Genomic DNA, 14,241 nt, shown 5'->3' on the forward strand with positions numbered 1-14,241 from the left:
ACATTACAAGAAGCGGAATACATAAAAAAAAGGTGTTGCCCTGGGAAAAACATTCAGAATCAGGACTATTACTATCACAGACATAGGCTTCCCAGTAACTGGCAAACCTCGTCTAGACAAAGAAAGAGGACTGAGGATCTCAAGTGAGAAGTGGGAAAGAAGTCCTTGGGTTCAAACACCCCTTTCACTGCGGGCAAGACCCAGCCTCCAGTCTCAATTCTGGAGGAAGAGAACTTGGAGTATATGTAATTTGTTACAGGAGCTGAGTCACAAGTGGGGGCCTGAAATGACTCCAGTGGAGAAGAGCCCAACGAGAAGCTCTGAGAGAACAGAGAGTGAACCCAAGGACTGTAACCCTGAGGTAACTGGTGAAGGTGATGGGACCGAGTGGGAAGCAGCTTAGGGAATGCAGCAACAGCAACTCTTAAAGAAAGCAGCCACATACTGCTTCCTTTAACTCCATTGCTGCTGCTGTTCTCTGGGCCACTTCCCATATAGCCCCTTCCTCTTCACCCTTACCCCCAGGGCTGAAGTTCTTCCTCACGGAATACCAGGGTCACTAGAAGCCGCCTTCAAATTCTCCCTTGAGCTCCAGAAACTTCCTTGCTCCTCTAGTCCCTGTCAGCAACTGAGTTGCTTAGGCCCTGCAGCTCTTTTAAATTAAGCCTACTGGGCTCTGATAGGCTCCTTTCCTGTAGTCTTTCTAGGCAGGCCTGGAGGACCCACCTTCACTACTCCTTTTCTGGGGTGAGGTGTGGTAGGACCCAAGGCCTCCAGCAGGGGCCCTCAAAGGGCCTGGTACATCCCATCACACCCAGGTCTACCTGAAAGCCAAGAAATGAAAAAGTTAAAGATCTCAAAATAACATAAACACAGCAATGTTGCACATTCTGGATGTTTTTTGGTGTGCATTGACTGCTGCTATTTTACTGTATATATATAAGGAGCAACACGGGAATACAAAAGACAACATACAATATATGCAGATTGTCTGAATTAATTTTAATGAGAACCTTTTTTTCCAATTTCTGAATGCTGACTTTTAAGTTTATAACCTTCATGTGATGTTCAGGTAGATAGACAGATAGATTCACTTCTGTTTTTTTTTTCCCTTGAGGAACTTTGTGATGGAGTTTGTAAACTCCTTCAAGTGAAATAATTGGACTTTACTAGTTTATAAATTCTGCTGGCTTGCAAGCATAAAGTCTGTGTTCACAATGATTATAAGCGTAACAGAAAAATAATCATCCTGAACATCCATGCCAAGCTACTGACCTAACTACTTAAACTGATGCTTTGGCATGAATTCAGCAAGTTATTTAATGCAATTTAACTTCAATTTGGACTACTCATGCATGTAAATCAGTGTGTCTATTCTCATGCTTAAAGTTAAGCCCATGATTACAGATTTAGCTGGATTGAGGTTTGAGGCTATATGCCAGTGTGACAAAATATACCCCTATATCCACACCCTACACACTATTGTAATAATTTTGTACAAGGTATGTCTTGTAAGGTATCATTTGAAAACTCATAATTTGCTACTCAGTATCGTCCTGATAAAATATGTGTGGCAATATTGTATGTAAAGTTATAAGATTTCCCAGTCTGATCTTATTAACACGTTCCAAAACCTCACAGCCCTGCCCAAAGAAAGATTGCCAAACAGGTCTGTCTTAAACAGGTCTGTCTTAAACAAAGGAATGTGTGCTCTGCTTAATTTTCATTTAAACAGTGAACAGAGTCATCAAGAAGAAAGGGAAACAAAGAAAACTTAAGCAGGTGAGAAAAAAGCCAGCAGAGAACTTCCTTCCAAATAGACTCTTTGTCACCTCATGCCCTGCTGGAAATGTGTTTCAAGACAGGGAATGAAACTATAAAAAGGAGGGATAAATACCTCAAGGTGCCCCTCTTCCTTGCCTTGCTTATCTCATTCAGTGCACCTGAAGAGAAAAAAGAAGAAAGCATTGGACTCTGGGGGAGGAGTCTAGACCTACAAGGTTTGGTCAGTAAGACTGTTGTGAAAGCATGGGGTGAGAAAGTTCGCTTGAATCTGATATAGTTTTTTAAGTTAGGTGTCTTATCTATATTTTTCTTGTAACCATTTCTGACTTTTAAGCCTCATTACTTCTACTCACTTAAAATCAATCTTTTGTAGTTAATAAACTTGTTTTACTGTTTTATCTGACCCAGTGTGTTTAAACGGAAGTGTCTCAATAATTATTTGAGATAAAATGGCATATTATTCCCTTTAAGAAATAACAGATTTAAAATATTCTATTCTGTTCAGGAGAGGGTTGGGCAGTACAGGACATACATTTGTGCAAAATCTGATATTAAAATAATATCTGGTAAGCAGTCTGGGACTGAGGGTGTGTTGGGGTTACCCTGAAGCATAACTAAGACTGGTGAGAGGCAGAGTGTAACCCAAGTTTGGCTGGAAGGCTGCAGTTACACACATACACTCAGGATGTGGCTTGCATACTGGAAGACTGTTTGTGAGCAGCTCAGGTGAGAGCTACTTCAACAAGGCACTACGAGGCACTCTAAGGTTGCAGGGCAGGGGTGACACAGATGCTCATTATTCTTAATTGTACCCTGGGATGTTACTCCAGGATCTAGGTCTATTTTGTGTTATCATTATAGTGTTTCTCACTTGACATACTTTTTCCATCTAGTCATACATGGCCTGATGCAAAGCCCATTGAAATCAGTTGAAATATGAACTATATAGAAGTGTTAGAAAACTTAACAAGAATTACAAGATGTGAACAGAAAAGTTTATATGAATGTATTTTATTTTATGTGCTTCTTCTTGCACACAATTTCAGAAATAAGAAATATAAAAAGAACCTGATTAATATGGCCTAAAGCCGGTCTTGAACTGGATAACTAGCATGTACACATGAAATAATGTTATTGGAACTGATGCAGAGTCAGTAAAAACATTTAGAAGTATTTCAGTATTTGCAGAAATTGACAAATATTCACAAAAAAACAAGGAAAGATACTTGAGATTACCACAAAGAAACATTATGCAAACGTGTTGAGTAACCCCAGCTTCTAGGGACTCCAAATATATGGTCAGCATTACTGAAAATCAGGCCTCATATGACCTTTCTTTCTTAATATCAAGAATAATATAAGAGCCAATTACTCATTTGTTTGCACTTCTTCTCAAATACCAGGTCAGTAAGAATACACACTTGGCAATATGGCGTGGGCTAGAAACTATAACATGCATCAGCTGGTTCTGTTCTAACTGATGTACCTAAAATACAAGTACATACCTCAATCTCCACTATGCACTTCATTACCTAATATCAGATTTTGCACAAGACTGACCTCAAGAAGAGCAGATCAGATAAAACATGCAGCATGTGAAATAAGCAGTGCTGGAAGGAAGACAGCTGAGCATACACATTGAGAACAATATATAGTACAACTCTCCAACAATTTGAACTAATTATTGGTGAACAAACTTCACTGAAACCCATTTAGCTATTTCAGGTATAGATCATAATTCATCTAAGAATAAATCACAAGCACAGACAAGACATTTATTGCTGTAGCTGAATGGCCTATAACCACTAAATGGTGCAGTCCAATTGCCCTGTCACTGGACAGGTGGATTGTTAAGGAATAGGATCTACTGATGATGGAGAAGAGGACTAGCCTCAGGAGAGACTCTTATAATAAACACCGCACTACCTGGCTTCCATTCATCACATTCATAGAAAAGGTCAGTTATAGAGCCAGGGAACCATCAACTCTTTCTGGTTTTTCACCATACTGAGTTAAGCCATCTGTTAAAATACCAGCGTGTAATTTGTTTTCATCTGCATCCGTTGTTTCTCTATTCAGAGGAACCATTGTATCTATGTTATATTCTTTCTGTGGTTTTATCTTGCCCCATAATTGTATTGCTGTTGTTAACTCCGTGACCTGCACTACACAAGATGTTCTTTTAATTCATTTTTATCTATAATATAAAATAAATTAGATCCAGTGATACTGAAAGTGTCTGAATTGTCTGATAATTTGTATTCCGCTTTTTTACCAGTGATCAGAATTCAAAATATGTCCCTGTAGTTATGAAATCAAACCTTTGGATTGAAAATCAATTTATTTATTTATTTTTGTTGTTTTGCAGCATGCTTGCCTTGTTCTTTTAGACTTTGTCTATGTTGTAAAAAAAAACAGATTAATTTAAAAACTCACCTAGTTAAGCTGATGTGAGCTCCTAACATAAATGCATATAAACCAGTGTTACCCTTGTTTATAACAATTTCACTTGTGTGGATCAACTTAAATTGATGTAAGCCAGGATTCAACTAATGGAAGTGCACTTTACATTAAGGATTGTACCAGTTTAATTTGTTCAGTTTTTTTTAATGAATTACTGAAACCAGTTACGTTTTCTAGAATGGAAAATGTCTATTGTTAACCTCACTGTTACTTTACAATATGGGATATTTGAAAATATATATTTTTCTACAGTGCCAAAGTATAAGATGTAAACACAGATATTTCTGAGTATTGAAACACCAAAAAAATAGCTTGAGAGATCTGATAAGAAATGGGGCCCTTTGGTTTCGCTGTAAAATAAAGAAAATGGATGATGACACCAAATATAAAAGTAGTTGTATGCTAGCTGAAATAGAGAACCACAAAAACTAGCCTTCATACTTCACAACAAAACACACGCCTGGCTAGGTTTCTGAAACACCCCCTTCTTGGGGGTTTATTCTCTCCTCTCCCCAGTACATAGAAGAGTTGTGTGAGTGAAGTGTGGTAGGGAGGCAATATTTGTAACTGTATTACACCTCAGCTTAACTCCTTGCTAAAGCACAGGCCAGAACTGTCTCTCTTCAGAAAGCATTACACTGAGTTGAACCTCAGGCCTATTATATGTTAAACCGTGATAAGTAGGTGACAATAGTTCTCAGTCAGCTTCAAAGCAAGAGTTCCATGCTTCTTCCGAGTAAACGAACTATTTAATACACACCAAAAAATATATATAAATAGTGTAAACTATTGTACATAGTATTTAGACTACTATGAATAACTTTTAAACAAAAGCAGTTAGACAGTAAATCTATTGGTGTTCCTTGTACAGATACCCTCAACTTGTTGCCATTACCTAAATTCAAATATAAGGTTCCAATATAACATTGACACTTCTATAATTCAGCACATACATCTAAACAGATTCCCCTCTGATTTTCTTTCTGAGATTATTATGTCCATAACATGTAGCATGTGTCACTTGGGCTCCTCAGAACTTGAGTAGAATGGCAGTACCTCAGATCTTTCAAACATTCCAGAACAAACAAATAGTCTGAGTAGTTCATCATCTACTAGCATTCCAGGCCTTGGGTTAATAGCTGACTGGTTCTTTCAATTGCTGGTGAAACAGACATCTGCAGCCTGTATTCAAAGGCATTGAGTTAAGCATATGAAATATCCATTCCCTGGATTTCTATAAGGCTCTTACTCTAGGGCATTATTCAAACACTATCATGCATGACATTCTCACAAACAAACTAGGGAAATACAACCTAGATGGAGATACTATAAGGTGGGTGCATAAATGGTTGGAAAACCATGCCCAGAGAGTAGTTATCAGTGTTTCACAGTCAAGCTGGAATGGCGTAACGAGTGGGGTCCCACAGGGTTCAGTTCTGGGACCGATTCTGTTCAATATCTTCATCAATGATTTAGATAATGGCATACAGAGTACACTTATAAAGTTTGCCGATGATACCAAGCTGAGATGGGTTGCAAGTTCTTTGGAGATAGGATTAAAATTCAAAATAAACTGGACAAACTGGAGAAATGGTCTGAAGTAAATAGGATGAAATTCAATAAGGATAAATGCAAAGTACTCCATTTAGAAAGGAACAATCAGTTGCACACATACAAAATGGAAAATGACTGCCTAGGAAGGAGTCCTTCAGAAAGGGATCTGGGGGTCATAATGACAGGTTTCAGAATAGCAGCCATGTTAGTCTGTGTCCGCAAAAATAAAAGGAGTACTTGTGGCACCTTAGAGACTAACAAATTTATTTGAGGATAAGCTTTTGTGAACTACAGCTCACTTCATCGGATGCATTCAGTGAAAAATGCAGTGGGGAGATTTATATACACAGAGAACATGAAACAATGGGTGTTACCATACACACTGTAAGGAGAGTGATCAGGTAAAATGAGCTATTACCAGCAGGAGAGGACAAAAAACTTTTGTAGTGACCATTTCCAGCAGTTGACAAGAACTTCTGAGGAACAATGCAGGGGTGGGGGGGAATAAACATGGGGAAATAGCTTTACTTTGTGTAATGACCCATCCACTCCCAGTCTTTATTCAAGCCTAAGTTAATTGTATCCAGTTTGCAAATTAATTCCAATTCAGCAGTCTCTCGTTGGAGTCTGTTTCTGAATTTTTTTTGTTGAAGAATTGCCACTTTTAGGTCTGTAATCGAGTCACCAAAGAGATTGAAGTGTTCTCCGACTGGTTTTTGAATGTTATAATTCTTGATGTCTGATTTGTGTCCATTTATTCTTTTACGTAGAGACTGTCCAGTTTGACCAATGTACATAGCAGAGGGGCATTGCTGGCACATGATGGCATATTGGTAGATGTGCAGGGAACGAGCCTCTGATAGTGTGGCTGTCCTCCTATGATGGTGTCCTCTGAATAGATATGTGGACACAGTTGGCAACGGGCTTTGTTGCAAGGATAGGTTCGTGGGTTAGTGGTTCTGTTGTGTGGTGTGTGGTTGCTGGTGAGTATTTGCTTCAGGTTGGGGGGCTGTCTGTAAGCAAGGTCTGGCCTGTCTCCCAAGATCTGTGAGAATGATAGGTCGTCCTTCAGGATAGGTTGTAGATCCTTGATGATGCGTTGGAGAGGTTTTAGTTGGGGGCTGAAGGTGATGGCTAGTTCTGTTATTTTCTTTGTTGGGCCTGTCCTGTAGTAGGTAACTTCTGGGTACCCTTCTGGTTCTGTCAGTCTGTTTCTTCACTTCAGCACGTGGGGTACTGTAGTTGTAAGAACACTTGATAGAGATCTTGTAGGTGTTTGTCTGCGGGGTTGGAGCAAATGTGGTTGTATCGTAGAGCTTGGCTGTAGACAATGGATCGTGTGGTGTGGTCTGGATGAAAGCTGGAGGCATGTAGGTAGGCATAGCGGTCAGTAGGTTTCCAGTATAGGGTGGTGTTTATGTGACCATTGCTTATTAGCACAGTAGTATCCAGGAAGTGGATCTCTTGTGTGGACCGGTCCAGGCTGAGGTTGATGGTGGGATGGAAATTGTTGAAATCGTGGTGGATCACAAGCTCAATATGAGCCAACAGTGTAACACTGTGCAAAAAAAAAAAAAAGAAAAAAAAGCAAACATCATTCTGGGATGTATTAGCAGGAGTGTTTAAGCAAGACATGAGAAGTAATTCTTCCTCTCTACTCTGCTCTGATTAGGTCTCAACTGGAGTATTGTATCCAGTTCTGGGGACCACATTTCAGGAAAGATGTGGACAAATTGGAGAAAGTCCAGAGAAGAGCAACAAAAATGATTAAACATCTAGAAAACATGGCCTATGAGGGAAGATTGAAAAAAAATGGGTTTGTTTAGTCTGGAAAAGAGAAGATGGAGAGGGGACATGCTAACAGTTTTCAAGTACATAAAGTTACAAGGTGGAGGGAGAAAAATTGCTCTTCTTAAATTCTGAAGATAGGACAAGAAGCAATGGGCTTAAATTGCAGTAAGGGAGGTTTAGGTTGGACATTAGGAAAAACTTCCTAACTGTCAAGGTGGTTAAGCACTGAAATAAATTGCCTAGGCAGATTGTGGAATTTCCATCATTGGAGATTTTCAAAAGTGGGTTAGACAAACACCCCTTAGGGATGGGCTAGATACTTAGTCCTTCTTTGAGTGCAGGGGACTGGTCTAGATCTCTCAAGGTCCCTTCCAGTCCTTATGATTCATTCTAATGGAGGGCTTTTCTAGTAAGTAAAGTTGGAATAGTACTCACTTGTATCCAAAGTGGTACAGGTTTTGCAACCCAATCATCACAGCAGACACATCTTTTGGCTCTGCATTGACTGGCCACTGAGTACACAGTGTTGTCTTTAACTCCTATATTTATAACCTTGCCTTGCCTTGAGCGCTGATTGGCTCAGCTCTCAAAGGTTGACTAGGGTGTGACTTACCAGGTGGATTACCAACCATGAAAACTTCCTAAACAGTCTCAGAGACAGCTATTGAGCATGTCTAGTAATGCCACACCCTACTTCTGGATGTTTCTAGATCCTTCTGGCTGCGTTCTCCTCTTCTCCTCCCTGCATTTGAGCAAAGACATGGAGTATTCTAACTAAAATCTACATCTCCCCCACCATAACACCAAACTGCTTCTCTTCCTTTCTTTGGTCCAGAGTCCAATGTTGCAGTATAATGCACATGGGGAACATGAGCAAGTCTCAAATTCATCAAGATAAACACACATAGAAGTAGCCAGTAAAAACTATTTTCAAAGCATACTAATCATTACTCCAGTTATTTCTTATTCTAAGTAAAGGGAGTAATTATGGTGTCCCAGATAGTACGAAGTGATAACCTTTGGGTAATGCTGACTTTTTTAATTTAACCATCCTTTCACTTACTCTGTCTCTCTGTTAACCATTATTGAAAGGGACTAACTTAGAATTAGTAGCCAGCTCAACCCTCAGAACAACACAAAATAGGTATCTGGCATGGGTGAGATTTGGGGGGGTAGGCATGTGGGTTTAGCGGGAATTGTTTTTACACTTGTCAGCTCAAGTGTGAAATTTTTACCCCAGAGTGTCCTAGCACAAGTTGAAATTCTGTTTCCCCTGTGTTCTGTGAAGAACATCACAATTTACTGTGGCTAGTTTTGACATGCACACTGAGGGACTGGCATGCCCTATATGGATATATTTATATATGCATATCATTTGGTTATTCAACCTGCCTAACATTATAGTACATCAGTTTCTGAGCTTCTAATCATGCACAACTGAAAAAATGATCTGAGCAGGTAAAATAAATACTGCTAGACACCTTAAGAACAATAGTTTACTTACCAATGGATATGTTCTTGCCAAAATTCAAAATGATTATAAATAACTGTAGACTAACATTCACCAGAGCTACTTGCAATTAAATACCAAGTGAACTGTATGTATTATTATTGTGCCTTTTCAAATATATGGCATATGGTCCAATTCTGTGATGATAGGTACCAATGTAAGAACAATAGATGATAATATATTAGTTAGATGTATACATATTATGATACGCATTGATATTAGAGATGGACCCAAACCATGGAGTTATAGAGTTTTTATACAAATCTGAACTTCCCTGATGTTCACTGGGCTGGGGAAGTGTGTTTGTGTTTAGGATCTCGTGTCTGAGGTCAGGTCCAACTTTAAATGATATTAATAACTGTTTACAAGCTTCTGTGCTAAATGACAAATTGAATTATATGAAAAAAATCCTTGCTGATCAAAACACACGTCATGGTCACTATTTAAGTTTGAGAGGTCTGATACACCACGTAGATAGTTTCATCACATTGAAAACCTCCAAATTCTGTCCTTACTATGCTATGGCTGACCCTAGGCTATTGCAGAGTATACAGTTGAATCACCCTGAGACCTGCTGAATGGATAAACAATGGAGAGAAGAAAGCTGTCACTCTGGAATGCCATCATCTGAGCATGAGGAAGAAGTGAGGGCTGGCTGCTCAAGCATAGCATTTGGTTGAAATATGTTTTATGAGTGCACAGAGAAGTTGAATCAAATAAAAATGATTTCAAGATTCTAAAGCTGCTGCAGGGATTCCATCCATCTCAAAGAGAAGTCAAGGTGGCAACCACTGAGAAATGGGTGTGCATGCTGGTGGCACCAATATTTTCTGTTTTCCCTTTGCAATTATTAATAGTTGTTGAATACTTTTCAAACTTGCCCCAGCTTCTGCTGCTGTTTGACCCTACAGTGAAAATCATAATCCTCTGAGAAGTCGGACCCCATGGAAGGAACCCTTATTTAACACACAGATGTAATTGATAATTAGCTCATTTAGAAAGGAAAAAAAACAAGTTACACCACAGAAGTCACAGTAAAGAATTGCTGGTATTCCAGAGTCTATCTGCAGTCTCACTGTGATGCAAAACAACTGCAAAGTACTGCTTCCCCAAAGTGGTCAATACTGACTGAAGAAGAAGTCTGGCCAGAGCAGCTGGGAGGATGCACTGGTTCAGAACATCCTCTCCAGCCTATCAGCAGATTCAGATTCTCTACCTCTTCAGAATTCCCAGAGCAAGGGAAAGCCATCTGCTGCCCTTACTTAGAGGCAAATCCTCCAGGGAACTCAGATGCCCTGCTAGCAATTTGCTCTCCTGTGGACTGTAATATAGTTCAGAAGCTTAAATCTGATGTAATTAAATGTTCTCCTGACTGAAATTTCTTCCTTGAGGACTGGCAGTGCTAGAGCAAAGCTGAACAAACAACCCTTGGGCTGAATGATGGCTTTTGAGAGACATGAAAATGCTATGAGGAGGGAACATGTTTAGTACCTGAACACTGGAAAGAGTAAAAAGAAAAGGAGTACTTGTGGCACCTTAGAGACTAACCAATTTATTAGAGCATAAGCTTTCGTGAGCTACAGCTCACTTCATCAGATGCATATCGTGGAACCTGCAGCAGACTTTATATATACACAGAGAATATGAACCAATACCTCCTCCCACCCACAGGACAGTGGTTCATATTCTCTGTGTATATATAAAGTCTGCTGCAGGTTCCACGATATGCATCTGATGAAGTGAGCTGTAGCTCACGAAAGCTTATGCTCTAATAAATTGGTTAGTCTCTAAGGTGCCACAAGTACTCCTTTTCTTTTTGCGAATACAGACTAACACGGCTGTTACTCTGAAAACTGGAAAGAGTGGCATTATTCCACTGGATGGCATAATGTCTCTTGGGTGCTGGGGTAGATTCATAATGGTCTCAGAGATGTAATAGACACTAATGTCTCAGTGCAGCCCATCAAGTGCAATGTGATGCAATGTGTGCAGTGTGGAAGGCTGCAAGCAGTGCTGACAAGCCTCCCCCATTGTTCTTCCTACCATTGTACGCCCAAATTATGGCTATCCTTTGTGTAAGTGCTGGAGGAAAGGCCTTTCTCAATCCTTTCCACCACCTCAGGGACAGGTATAATTTAGTTCTCATTGCATTTGTAGATTCAGTTTTTAGATAGATCTGTTTTTATTTTGAGTCTGGCAAGTAGTGAATATGTAGAAGTATAAGTTTTCTGGGTTCAGTGCTGACTTATTTGTCCCTTAATTTTTCTGCATTTTACATCTCTCAGTTAATAGTTATGGTTGGGGTTTTCAGAGACACCTTGGGAGTTAAACTGATCAAATCCCAGTAAAATCAATAACAGTTGGGCAACTAGGCCCACATTGTCAATAAAATTTAGGCTTCTCACTTCCATTGAAATCAACTCCCATTGGAAACCTCAGACATTTCTTTTGATCCTGTTCCAGTCTAATGTAAAGTATGGCTCAATCTTCAGTCCTAGGCTTCTTAGTTTGTTTTTAATTTGTTTACCTTGAGAAATATTTGTTGGGGTTACCAATTATGTTGTATATGTTTTGATATTTATGCTGAGGCTACACTTGTATTATTAGCACAGTTATAGACATTCAGTCCAATCTTTACAGGCAAATTAGAGAAGACAGAAATGTTGTCTGTCTTATACACCAATTCTTTTCTTTAGTCTATAGTCTCTTCAAGATAAATTACTTTGTCTTCTCCCACAACCATGTTGTGCCTTTTATCAAGCCAATGCCTATGCCTTGGATCCCTTGCCTATCCTGATTCACCTGCCCCCTTCATTCAAATCCCTTCTTAGGAAAGATGCACTTCTTGGAATGTCTACAGGAAGTGAATCAATACCAAACCATTATTAAAAAAAACACAGAAAACCCAAGATTTTTAATTGAGCCAACTTTCTACTCATGCAGGGAGGAAAACGTGATTTTATTGCAATAGTCCCTGTCCTCTTTCATCCCCAGTCTCTCTTTAATTCACTTTTCTTTACTTATTGTTCTCTTTGGGAGCAATTAGTTTGTCTCTACATCACGCTTCTCCCGTTGCTTTTTCTGCAGCTTTTTTCATGCCATCTCAAAAGTATGGAATACCTTCACTTTTCCAGCCCAACAACTCATTACCCCATTCGTTCAAACCCTTGTTAAGATGCAGTTCTTCTGTGATAATCACCAAGAGTCAATCAATTAATCATTAACAAACATGAACATCCTTTTAACTGAGCCATCTGGATGTGCATATGTCTAATCAGAATAACAATGTGATTTTGTTTCTGTCACCCTTATCTTTCTTCACGCCATCCTCTCTCTACTCTTTGTTAGTTCCCCCTTTTGTAGAAGTCTAATTTATGTCTAAAATTAGATTGTAAATTCTTGGGTACAGGAGTCAGAGATTTGTTCTGAAAAGCACCTACCGCATTTCTGGTGCTAGAGCATGATATATAATATCAAAAAGAATGTAGCATGATCTAGAGAAATCCTTTCATTTTGAGAAATGTATAGCTGCACCTTAGTCTCACTCAAGAACTCACCCTACATTATAGCCATTGTGTCTTATTCAGATGTTGACATGGGTTTCCTCACTTTTGGCACCTCAAAATTTGATTATTGCAACAACCCGCTGCCTAGCTCACTCAGTAAGGTCATGCATAAACTCCAGGTGATGCAAACTACAGTTGTCAAGTTCCTTGTGAAAAGGGGTCAGTTAACATTGATATATTAACTGGTTTCTGCTTAACTAATGTACTGATTTTAAAGCCTCTTTTGCAATCCAGAAAGCCTTACAGGCTTCTGTCTAACATATTTACCAATTTTATGTTCTCAGCCAACTACTAAAAGCTGCCGAAGCAAATCTGTTGGTTTTCCTGAGGTCTCTTAATTTTATGGAATGGGAACCATTAGCTACTATGTCCTTGCAGAGTTCTTTCCATTTGCAGCATACAGAGCTTAGACTATTTCTGTTTTTTAAATCTAAGTTGGAAACTTAGTCTGGCTTTTTAATGGAATCTGTATCAAAGTTTCTCAAGGTTCCTTCCCCACTCTGAACTCTAGGGTACAGATGTCGGGACCTGCATGAAAACCCCCCTAAGCTTATTTTTACCAGCTTAGGTTAAAACTTCCCCAAGGTACAAACTATTTTACCTTTTGTCCCTGGACTTTATTGCTGCCACCACCAAGCATCTAACAAATATAACAGGGAAAGAGCCCACTTGGAAATGTCTTTCCTCCCAAAATCAACCCAAGCCCTACACCCCTTTCCTGGGGAAGGCTCGATAAAAATCCTCACCAATTTGCATAGGTGAACATAGACCCAAACCCTTGGATCTTAAGAACAATGAAAAAGCAATCAGGTTCTTAAAAGAAGAATTTTAATTGAAGAAAAAGTAAAAAAAAATCACCTCTGTAAAATCAGGATGGTAAATACCTTACAGGGTAATCAGATTCAAAACATAGAGAATCCCTCTAGGCTAAACCTTAAGTTACAAAAAGACACAAAAACAGGAATATACATTCCATTAAGCACAACTTATTTTATCAGCCATTTAAACAAAACAGAATCTAACGCATATCTAAATAGATTGCTTACTGACTTTTTACAGGAGTTCTGACCTACATTCCTGCTCTAGTTCCGGCAAAAACAACACACAGACCGAGAGAACCCTTTGTCCCCCCCACCCTTCTCCCTCCTCCAGCTTTGAAAGTATCTTGTCTCCTCATTGGTCATTTTGGTCAAGGTGCCAGCGAGGTTGTCTTAGCTTCTTAACCCTTTACAGGTGAAAGGGTTTTTCCTCTGGCCAGGAGGGATTTAAAGGTGTTTACCCTTCCCTTTATATTTATGACAAAGTTATATCCTCCAATATCACTTTATTGCTGATTAGTTATTATTTGTAAAGCACCCTAAGTGCCTGTGGATGACAGGCGTTAAATAAGCATATTCTGATATAAGAAACTGATTCACTGTATTGGCAAAGAGTAATTTCGCACATACTGATATATCGCCAAGCTCCAAGATTTTGTGTATCTAGAAATTAGATAGTTATGTGTTTTTCTTTTTACCACTTCATCAAAGTGTAGTCACTGGAACCATGCATACAAGTGGAAGCTGCTTCCAT

Source organism: Lepidochelys kempii, chromosome 3, assembly GCF_965140265.1.
Source record: "Lepidochelys kempii isolate rLepKem1 chromosome 3, rLepKem1.hap2, whole genome shotgun sequence".
Taxonomy (NCBI): Eukaryota; Metazoa; Chordata; order Testudines; family Cheloniidae; genus Lepidochelys; species Lepidochelys kempii.